The sequence below is a fragment of the Tupaia chinensis genome, unplaced genomic scaffold, assembly GCF_000334495.1.
Source record: "Tupaia chinensis unplaced genomic scaffold, TupChi_1.0 Scaffold000032_1, whole genome shotgun sequence".
NCBI classification, from domain to species: domain Eukaryota; kingdom Metazoa; phylum Chordata; class Mammalia; order Scandentia; family Tupaiidae; genus Tupaia; species Tupaia belangeri.
The window spans coordinates 1052683-1064893 of record NW_006159462.1 but is presented as its reverse complement, the minus strand read 5'-3'; the positions used below and the strand labels follow the sequence as shown (position 1 = coordinate 1064893).

Genomic DNA, 12211 nt, shown 5'->3' with positions numbered 1-12211 from the left:
CTTCCATCACAAATATCTGGTTTGTTCCTCTAATAACCCTTTACAATATGTTTTATTATTCACATTCATACAAGTAAAGAAATATAGACTTGAATAGACTGAGTTATTCCTTAGAAACCAGAGGGATAATGAGAGAGAGAGAGAGAGAAAGAGAGAGAGAGAGAGAGGGAGAGAGAGAGAGAAGTGATCTCTATTCAGTAGGCAGAACTCAAGACCATTCTCATCACCCTGGCCAGTACTACCTCTAATGAACATTTTTATATTTTTGTGACCTTTGATCTATTGCCAGTAGTCTAGATTTTTACACTGACACATAGACGACTATAGACTGGCAGATTAAAGATTGAAATTACAAATTGTAGAAACAAATTATGACTGATAATTGAGCAGTCTGAGTCTCTACTCATAGAGACTAGCTGGAGTGAGGATGCTGATGGAGCCTGTACCACTGCTAGAGGCTACATTGTACTAGACATGCAATACCCTTTCCATTATAGACTGGATACAAAATAAATGACTTTCTGAAACAAAGTATACCACTTTAAGTCAGATAGTCTTATTTATAAATACAATGTATTTTAAGTGTTTTGCCAAAGGGCACATGTACTTACCATAGAGACAGGGACATGGGCAGAGAGAAATCACTGCCCAGGAAGGATGGCTACTCCCATAGTCCCTTTTCCATTCTTCTAACTGGATTTGGGGCATGCATGCACACACACTCCTAGCATGGCTTTCAAGTTGCTGGGTCAGGGACCTGAAATGTGGCCTTCCATGTAGGAGTCCAGCGCCTTAACCACAACACCACCTGATGACCCCTACAATGTATTTATTTATTTTGTTGTTGTTGAGAGATTTTTGCTATAGAGCACGTGCACTTGCTGGAGAAACAGAGAGACAGAAAGTGCGAAATCACCATCCCCCCACACATGGAGGGATGGCCATGCTACAATCCATTCTCCTCCAATCTCCTCTCAGGATTTTGGGCATGCATGCATATGTGCCTGGTATGAGTTTCAAGCTGCCGGGTCCAGGACTTGACCTCAGGTCGACTACATGGGAGTTCAGTGATGTAACAATTATGACATCTGCTTGTTCCCTTACAACGTATTTCTAAAAATCTGAAACACTGAACATATTTTTAGTTTCTAGGAGTATATTATGTATTTATTTTTAAGATATTCTTTTTACTATTACAATATAGTTAGGAGCTTACTCAAAGGAACCTAAGGATTCTTGCTTGCATGAAACATGATATAATTCAGAAATAAATCAGAAATCTGAACAATATCAGCTGAATATGAATTATCAATTGCATATGAGTTCAACTGAACATTATCCATTGGATATTATAATTTCAATTTAAATAGTATCACATAGTGAATCAAAAAATTATAACTTTATAGGGCCGACAGGTGGCATGATAGTTAGGGCCACTGGACTCCCACATGGTCAGCCTCGGTTCAAGTCCCAGACCTGGTGGCTTGCTTTCTTACTTTCTCTCTCTCTCTCTCTCTCTCTTTCTCTGTGACCTCTCTGGTCAAGTTAAAAAATAAGAAATTAAATTTTAATAAAATTTAAATAAAATAAAACAAATTATAACTTTATTAATGTTTTTAGATTTTACCTAATATATTTTTTGGAAATAGAAAGATTCATGAAATCCTCAAAAACTGTGAAAATAAGCTAAGACTTTTTTTAATAACTCCTTTAGCCTTTTTCTTTCTTTTCTTTCTTCGTTTTCCTTTCTCTCTCTTTCTTTCTCTCTCTCTCTTTCTTTCTTTCTTTGTTTTAATTTGACCAGAGACAGACAGTGAGAGAGAGAGAGAGAGTGAGAGAAAGTGAGAAAGCAAGTCGCCAGGTCTAGAACTTGAAGCGTGGTCAGTATTTTGGGTTCCAGCAACATTATCCACCATACCACCTGCTGTCCCCAAGCTAAGAACTTTTATGGACTAGTCATTGAAATTTGCATATTAAATTTTTGGTCCCACTCAATTTTAATCTATTTAAAATATTGCTTGGAAAGAGAGTAAAGGGATAAAAACTAAATGTTCCACCTACATAAAAGAATAATGTTACGAAACATTAAATCTGTTGCAGTTGGAAACACATCTGTGGGAGGAACACTTACAATGAAGTTACACAGACTGTTTCTTTCTTTCTTTTTTTTTTTTTTTTTTAGGTTGAGTTTTTATGGGAATAATGTTCATAAAAGAATCAATGAGCCAATAAATGGCACTTATGGGTGATCAAATGACATGGTGGAGGCAAGGTATTTGATTACCTTAAAAGTTATTCTCCAACACACTGGACATTATTCCCACTATAGAAACTGATGTAGAATTGCAACAGTTTTTTTTTTTTTTTTTTAACTATATAAGAGGGGCAAAATTCACGTTTTCACTTTTGCTTTTACTACTAGCCTGTCTAAATACTAGTTATTCAAAACGTAGTCCATAGTACCAGCAGCATTGTCATCACAGGGGTGCTTATGAGAAGATATAATAAGTAGCCTCACCTCAGAATTACTAAGTGAGGTTATAAATCATAATATAACTGCCAAGAAACTTTTTATGCACACTAAGATGTGAGAAATACTAGTTTAGATCATTTAAAGACATCTCCAGACTGGGGAGGAAAAAAAAGGGAAATAAAAGTATTAAGTCTTTGAACATTGGTGACAATGACAAAAAATTGTGAAAGGTAATTTTACTCTAAATGTCTTGTCAAAAATTCAGTGATCATAAGAGTCAAGCAATGTGTGCAGTGATGATGCAACACTTTGCAGTGCTGGGCCACCTGAGTAGGTTTCGGATTCACCTCTCCAGGCTTCCCTGTGTACTCCACATGTAGATGCTTGTGAGGAAGATGGCTAAAGCTGGAGGAGGATTATAGCATGAAGAACCTGTTGGAGGGAGGCTCTTTCTCAAGGAAGAAATAGTAAATAAACTTTAAATACAAAATGAGTGATACTAGTCTTTTTATATTTTCCAGTTGGTTTTATCAAAACAAGTCTGTAAAATACACATTCTTTTACAAATAAATAACCAATGCCAGGAAAAGCACCTGAAAATTACATAGCAATATGTTTTTTTACAAAATGATCTTGTCCTCTTCAAAAGTTTTTGGAATTTCCAAGCCTCATGAAATAAATTTTCAAAAATATAAGTACTTTTTGAATTGCAGTATATGTAATAGTTTGAAATGCAATGTAAATTATTCAAAAATTTTTTTTATATAGTGTTATTCAAAATATGTGTCTAATTTTTACCTACTCTTTTTTGGGATAAAGCTTTGTAAAATAATACATGTGAATTAAAAATTTGAAACAATTACAATTCATTTAATATTGTATAGAAGAAGGAAGGGTATTTTTCTTAATCCAAAGTTTGCAAATTTGGCTTTGCTACCTCAATTGCAGGTGTTTGTTTGCCTTTATAAGCTGTTGCAAATAGAAAAAATATATATTTTTGGAGAACCATCACTATTTAAGCATTCAAGCATTTTTACACAAATTGGTGTTTGAAAATTTGCCATTTCAGGCTAATATTTTTATATGTTTTTGACTTTTTTAAGTCAACAGTGTTTTTGCTACTGTTTAAGCTCATGTAGTTTATACTGTACTTTGTATATCTTTTATATTTACAACTTTGCTCTCTGTAAAGGAGTGCTATCTAAAACAGCTTCTTAAGGGGTTAGTTTAAAGTCATATCTGTCTTTAGTTTAATAGATGTACATAAGGTAACGTTAGCCATTAAATTTTAGTGATGTCTATTAGTCTCATTGTTAATTGGCCCATAAAGGAGCAGTAGCAAATTCACCAAACTTTTGTATTCAAAGTTAAATTGCTTTCAGCATATTAAACATAGGGGAATGTGATAAATGTAGTGTGTATGTTTGGGTTTTAATTATAATTACACATTTTATATATGAGCCATTTAGATAATGCAGTGTTGATTTTACACTGCATTTTGAAGTGTATGGAACTTAGCTTATGTTAATGTGATCATGAAGTTGGTTTGCTCTAGCATTCTGCATCCTATAATTTTTAAACATTGGTGAAACTGTTTTATTAGTACTGATGTATGCAAGTAGTTTTTTTTTTTTTTAATGCTTTTCTCCTGATATCAGTAAGTGACATTCCAGTGTGTTCTGTACAAGACTCATCCAAGGAACCTTTGAGGATGGAAGAAGGATGTTCACTTGTTTCCCTACTAATGAAAAGAGCCCGTTTCCTATATAGTGCAGTAATTTCTGGATAGCTACAGTTAGTTTTTAATTTTGTTTTTGACATGTTTATTTGACAAGTTTTATAATGAAGTTTTAAGTTGGAAATAAAGTTGAAAATTAAAAAAAAGAAGAAGAAAAGATGTATAACCAAAAATTATATTCAACTAGTACATAGTGTTCATAGCTCATGTTCAAATGATTTATTCACTTTTCCTATTAAACTACTTGTTAATATCATCTCTGTCTTTAGAAAAAAGTTACTTCTCCATTTTTTTTAGAGAAATGCACTCAGATTGCTTTTCCCCTTCCTTATTCTCGCCATAAAAATGTAACTGTCAATCTATTCCATTCAGAATGTATGTTTTATGAAGGAACATATTTGTGCATGTTTTCTTTGTAGTTTAACTGTAGGGCCTAAAAGTCTGAATAAAATAGTGGGTGAGTGAATGACATTTTTCACAGATCATAATTTTAAAAAATTTTTAAATTTGCCAAAGGGCATGTGCACTTGCCAGAGAGAGTGTGAAATAGAGGGAAATAAAGCACCTTCAATGAGGCATATAAATGTCCAACCCTTTCTCCTCCAGGTCTTCCTCCTTTCAGGATTTTGGGTATGCACACACATATGCCCAGAATGTTTTGCAAATTGCTGGTCTGAGACTTAACTGCGCAGTTGGTTTTGTGGGATCCAGGTCACATAATCACCAGTCCATGGACTGGCCCAACAGATCATATTTGTGTGTGTGATCAAAATTGATCACAAAAACTTATAACATTGGTTATAACCAACAAAAGAACAAATTTAATTTAGTTTTATTAAAGGAAAAAAATACTAAAAGGGGGTATCTGAGATACCAGTTTGCACATTGGTAAGCCCTTACAGTAAAGTGTACTCCATACCCATATTATCATCTGATGATTTGACATAATGCTTTGGGAAAGATATACATTCAGGATCCAACATTTTTACTATTGGCAAAGTTCTTGGATAATTAATTATTCAGTATAGGGCCAGCCTGTAGCATGGTGGTTAAGGCAGCTGGATCCCACATGGCCAACTGTACATTTCAAGTCCTGGATGAGAAAGGCTGCATGTGTGTGTGTGTCTAAAATCCTGAAAGGAGGGAGAAATGGAGAGAAGGGATTGTGCCATGATCATTACCTATGGGACAATGCTGTCTTGCTGTCTTTCTTCTCTCTGTCTCTGTCTTTCTCTGGTGAGCACATATGCCCTCTGACAAATTGAAAAAAAAAATCTAGTATAAGAAAAAAAGTTTTGTCCTAATCCAGTGGTACAGTCAACAACTATTGAACTGCAGTACTGGGAGCCATATGGCCAGCTGTAGGTTCAGAACACCGGCTTATTGACCTAAAACAGGCTAGGTTCAAGTATCCCGAATCCAGGAAAGATGGAGGGCTGTGGGAAGGTGATCCCAGTATGACAAGAGCCCATGGAAGATACTTCTCTTTTTTTCTTTTCCCTGCATATGCACACCATGAATTAAAATAAATACATTTTAAAAATAAAAAAAAGGTTTATCGAACAGAGGTTTATGTGTTTGCATTGCAAAAAACATACATATACACATACGTATATATAACTCAAATCTAATGATAGAAATAATTTATACCTTACTTACTGAAAAACACTGATTTATGTGACAAATTATAACTATAAGGAGTCTAGGAAATAGTCATGAAATTATGTTAAGTAAAAAAGAAGAATAAAAAATGCTTGCATGAATACTGAGTATATCCACATGCAAATATGTGTATATACTTATATTCAAAGGAAATACAAAATTGAAATAGAGTTAAAGAGATGCAATGAAGCATGATAATTTTCATTTTTTAAAAATTAGCTGTAAGGAGGTGCATGTGCTCACTGGACAGAGACAGAGAGGGAGACAGAGAGGGTAAGAAAGTGAGAAAGCACTTCCCCAAGGGAGATGACTACCCTGTGAACCTTTCTCCTCCCCTGTCCTCTCAAGATTCTGGGCATGCATTCACATGCACTGGCATTGTTTTCAAGCTGCTTAGCCCATAACTTAAACCATGCAGTCAGTCGAGCATGTGTATCCAGCCACTCTAATCACCACGTCATCTGTCTGGCTCATAGTTTCCAATTTTCTGTAGTGACATTTTTGAATTAAAAAACAATACACAGAAATGGAAGGCATGAAGGGCACTTTTGTAAGTTAAATAATCCAATTAGGATTATTGTAAATTTTATCTATTAAAAATTATAATTAGCTGAGATTTATTTTGTAGGACATATATATATGGGACTATTATAGAGTAAAATAATCTGGGCCAGCATAAATAACCCCACATGCCCGACTATGGTATGAATCCTGGCCCTAGTGGCTTGAAACACATATCAAGCATGCATACATGCATGTCCAAAATCCTGACAGGAAGGAGGAATTTAGGAGAAGTGAAGTATAATAATCTGATAGCCATTTTCAGCCATTTAAAAACAGGAAAAGGGACAAGCATTAGACTAAAGAACAGAATTAGAATCAAAGTTGCTGGGGGTCAGAGTTACAATGTCAACATGGTAATGCTCAGCATAATGTGAAATATTTAAATACAATCTGTCTTTAAAATATAGAATGGACCAAAGCAATAAGTACTGTGTAAATAGGAGTATTCAGTGGTCTTTGGATTACCCTTGCATATAACTTTTTTGAAGACAGGATTCTTACATTGCATTCTCTGGTTATTGTGTTTAAAATATATAAACTGTCATAATTTATGTTTCTCATGGCACCTACCCATAGTTTGACACAATATGTCACATGGGCTATATGAAGAATTGATGATTATGCAAGCAGGTTTAATCATTTACAGGATCTTCCGCAACACAAAAACAATCAAAGAATTCTAAGCCCGAAAGGAGAATTACAGATCATTCCAAACAATCCCATAATTCTATAAGAAATAAAGGAGGTTCACAGATGTTAAGTGATGTTAAACTTACTCTCATTAAGTCCACAGATGTTATTGTTGTCTATCCAGTACCTACTTAGGCAATTGTAAAACATCTGGCAAACTATTGAGGCACACTATTTAATGGAGGTCTTTACTAGCAATTGTGCTAGTCCTTAATTCCTATCGATGTATTAGCTTAAAACATCAGAAACCAAAGGACCCAGAACCTATTATCTCAGCATCTCACAGACATGCTTTCATGGAGGTAGTTAACTCAGTGCAACAATCTCTTGCTGATTTTCCTCTCTGCAGTAGGTGCCATGGTGGACGTGGCAGATGCAGTGATAAATACAACAGTCAGAAGCTCTGCCTTCACGTTCAGTTACGCAGCCTTAAAGTTTTTAGAGAGGAAAATGTATGTTGGAGTTACATTTTAAAATACATTTCAACAATTCTTCCAAACCGTGGTTACTTTTTTCTTGAGTAACAATTTTATAAACTCTATGAATTCAGGTTACATCTGCTGTACTCCTTGGCACTATGCCCATGTCCCTAGAAAGGACCTAACACACAGTAAGGTTCTTAAATGAATAAATACAGAGTAGTGAATGTGTTTTGTTTTTTTTTGACAAAGATGTATAGAAGACAAGTTTTTAAAACTTTTTACTAGAACTTAATTTATAGAACAGCTGAAAAAATGTCCACCAATTTCAAGCAAGCCATTCTCATGTCCTTCATTTTTCTTCAAGTTACACTTGGACCCAGGCCATTGAGTCATCTGAACACTTACATAGGCTGTTAAAGGAAAATCCATTTTTCCTCTTTTTATTTTAGGTGCAATTTATTTTAACATATTTTGTAGAGTCTGTTATATCTAAACTATTACTATTTTAACACATAATAAATACAAAAATATTGATATTTTATATTCTTTTTCTCATACTTTGCCTTCAGAATCTTTTCTTTTTTCACTTTCCCTCCTAACAGGGCTCTTTAGATCCAATGGTCCCTCTGTTGCATTAATTTCTTGGTCTCAATTGTCAATAGGGTTTATAAGATCTTTTTTTCGTGTGTGATTTTTACAACTTCCTTTGTTGCTTTGCACAAGAATCAGATCACAGCTTTGCTCTACCTGTGTTTCAGGGACTTATCTATTCCTATCCCATAAACAACTTATACTGGGGGCCTGCAGGTAGTGTGGTAGTTAAGCACTGGATTTCTACATGGCTGGCTTTGATTTGAGTCCCAAACCCAGTGGCTTGAAAATCAGGCTGGGCACATGTGTGAATATACCCAAAATCCCAAAAGGAGAATGGAGGAGAAAGGATTGCTGGGGTGACTTCTGATTTTCCCCCCGTCTCTCTCCAGTGAATACACATGCCCTATGGCAAAACCTAGAAAAAAATTACTAAGATGCCTATCATTTGTATGTACTAATAGAATCTATGTAAACCTGTAGGGGTAGGTAATGACACTCATTTTTTAGAGATTTGCTTGATTTTTTTAAAAAAATAATTTGCTATAGGGCACTTGCTTTTACCAGAGAGACACAGAGAGGGAGAAAGTGAAAATAAGAAAGCACTCCCCAGGGGGATGGCCATACTGCAGTCCTTCTCCTTTCTCCTCTCAGAATTTTGGGCATGCATACACAAAAGCCTGGCATGTTTTTCAAGCCACCAACTCTGGCACTTGAACCATACAGTTGACCATGTGGGATACAGCTGCCTTAACCACCATGCCATTTGGTTGGCCCAGATTAATTTGCATTTTGATACTCTCAGAGGAAAGAATGACTCTACTCACTGACAGAAAGGAACTAATTTCAAACACAATAATTCAAGGCAAAGTATTAGATCACTCATCAAAAACAAAACAAAACAAAATGAAACAATAACAACAACAACAAAAAACCCAAATACAATATCTGGCACATCAATAAGGTAACAATCGAGAATTATTATTTCAATATATATTTAAATAAAGTCTCCATTAAAAACAATTTCTGAAATATGCACACCCTAGAGGACAGATTCACAGTTATTATATAATTTCATACTTTACTGTGTATCTGAGGTTTTACAAATGCAACTTTAATTCTAAATATAACTTCACACACATTACTGAGACATAGAGAAGAAACTGTTATGTCTGTCCAATTTGAGGCTCACTGTTATTGCTAATTTTCATCATCTAGCATATATTATCCAACACAAAGAAGGAGGTGTACCACTAAAAATGCTGAAATAACCACAAATGTAGAGAAGAGAAATGATCAAACTCTTGGATTTGCAGAATTATGTGCTTGAATATTTAAGTGGTGGGAGAATCTTCTTACACTTTTGCATGGATGATACTCAGTGTACAAAGTAGGAAGAAAATGCCTCAGGACCTTATATATTTATTTAAGTTTTTTCTACAGCTTCACTAGAGTAAGTATCAAGAAATTTCTGTACTGTTCTGTCTTGCTGCTTGGCTGGAGTTCTTCCAGGATAACATCTGCACATCATTAAGTACTAAATACTCAGCAGTGAGTTTCCTGAATTTTGTTACATTTTAACTATCTTTAGTAGATCAGAAGGCAGGGATCAGTCTATCAAGTGACAGAATATGTGGGAGGGAGACTTAGAAGGAGGTTTTATACACACACACACACACACGTACACATAATATAACCATCCATATGTTTGACCTATTTTTTTTCAAAAGAATAAAATACAATATTATGCAGCTACTCCTCACTTAATGACCTGCTTGATGACCACCTGGACTATGACCAGGTCTGTCTGTGTGAGTTTTGGTAGTCTCCATTAAGTTAAGAGTGCCTGACTATAGTGTCTGGCCCTACAGAGCAGCAGTTAAGCACTGTCCAGAGGGAGCCAGATCGCACATGGCCAACTATGGTTTGAATCCCACTCCAGTGGCTTAAAAGACATGCTGGGCATATATGTGTGCATGCTTAGGAACCTGATGTAATAAAGAAATCGAGGGAAAAAGTATTATGACTTGGTCAGGTCTCATTGTGTAATGCTTTTTCTGTGTCTGTCTTTCTCTCTCTTGCCTGTGAAATCTTTTCTGGTATGAAGATTAGGACAAAGCATTTTAATTTTCTTTCTGTAACTTCTATTCTCTTTACCATAGTTGTATGAACAGAAATATGGGAACAGGGTAAGATAGACTTGAATATTGTTAGTGGGCAGATCTAATAATGGCAAAATCAAAAGAATTCAAATGTTTTTATTTCTTTTAGTTTATTAGTTCACTAATTCCTTCTTTCCTTCCTTCCTCCCTTCAATGAGAGAGAGACAGAAAGAAGGTGTCATGTTACAATCTTCTCTTCAGCCTTTTCTGCCAGTGAAGATCACAGTCATGTGCATATGGGCACCTGGCATATATAGGTCAGCCAGGGAACCCAACCCAAACCTTCTACATGGCTTCCAGTATTCCAGAGTGCTGCGTAACGGCTGCACCACTGGAACTGGGGCCACCCAAAGAGCTTTTTATAAGACAGGAATGTCTTCTTTATTCAAATACACAAAGACTGTGAGCCATAGTTTAATTTATGACATTAACAACATTACAAAATGTGCTAAAATAAATAAGGAAAAAATAGCATAACACAAAATCATTGGAGAAATTTAGAAAATGACCTGAGAACACACAGACTAGGTGAAAGATAATTTCGCCTGGGGAACTTGAGTATCTAGTCGAATTTTGGTGAGATTTGCATTAAGCTTGTTTTATTGTCATTATTATTATTAGCATTCTATAAAGGTTTCCAGAGATAATATTTTTGATATTCATGCCAGATCCTCATGAAGTTATATTTATTTTTAATTAGTAAATTTACATAGTAGTAAATATTTTAATCTCTGTGATTTAGATTAGTATCAATAATTCTCTGCAAATACAGTTCACTCCAGGCTATAGATGAGGTAAGGCACATGTCCTAGAATAGATAGTCCCTCTGGCATCTCTTTTCTGATACTGGAATTTTCTATTTGAAGTCTCCTACAAGAGCAATTTTTTAAAGTTTATTTTATTATATTCATGACAGAGATTGCAAGTTTGTGCCATTAGAGAAACAGAAAAAGAAAGAGAAGGAGAGAGAGCAAGCGAGCGAGAGAGCCACCCTTGACAGAGTCTTGCCATGCTCTGATCCCCTTTCCTAGCCCTCCAGCTTGTCTAGATCCTGGGCACACACACTCATGCCAAGAATGTTTTCAGACCAATCTGGGAGTGTGTGGCTTACAATAAGGCAGTTCATTTCACTATTGCCTATACCACCAAGCTGGCCTACAAGAGTAATTACTATAAAATCCTTACACAGTGACTTCTTTACTTCTATTACTACTCTAATTCTAATTTTCCTCTGTTTTGTTTTTCTTCCCCTTTACCCCTTGTGTCTGAAGTGGGTGTAAGATATTGAGAGAAAAGTAAATTAATCTGGGGAGTATATAGGAAAGGAAGAGAAGGTATGAAGTCACTTTGCTAATTGTAAAATCAAACTGGCCTAGCCTCGTGGTGCAATTAATAGAGTACTGTGGAGCTGGAAGTCACATGCTGACCAAGGTTCAAGACTCCAGCCTGGTCAGCCCAAAAACACATTGTGCAAGTACATGTGTGTACTTAGCTTCTTGGCAGCCAGGAGGCATGGAGAAAGGTGACTGTGGCATTATCAACCCCAGTGAATGGTATTTCTTTCTCTCATGCTCATACATGTGTACACGCTTTAGCACAAAAACAGACAAAATACTCCAAAAAACACTAACTGTTCTGTTTTACTTTTTATATAAGACAGAATGATCCTGATAAGATATCTAATTTATGAGTGATAAATATAGATATAATTAGACAAAAGAAATCTTATGAAGTTAATAATACCAATAGTCTGTACCATGGTACAATTGTCAAAGTATTCCCTAAACATATCAAATTTTATCTTTGTAATATCCTTATGGAATATGAGATAATTATTATACCCATTGTAAAATGAGAAAACAGATTTATAAATGATTTTCCCAAGAGCATCAAAGAAGCCTACTTCAGC

The 12211-nt window shown here is 35.3% G+C and overlaps 1 protein-coding gene across 1 annotated transcript in view; it reads left to right on the top strand.

The window, feature by feature from the left end:
* The window catches only part of CSMD3 (CUB and Sushi multiple domains 3), a gene marked incomplete at its 3' end in the record, with an annotated part of 1277483 nt that overhangs the window by 212709 nt on the left and 1052563 nt on the right, over positions 1 to 12211 (top strand). The gene's annotated exons all lie outside the window — the stretch shown is intronic.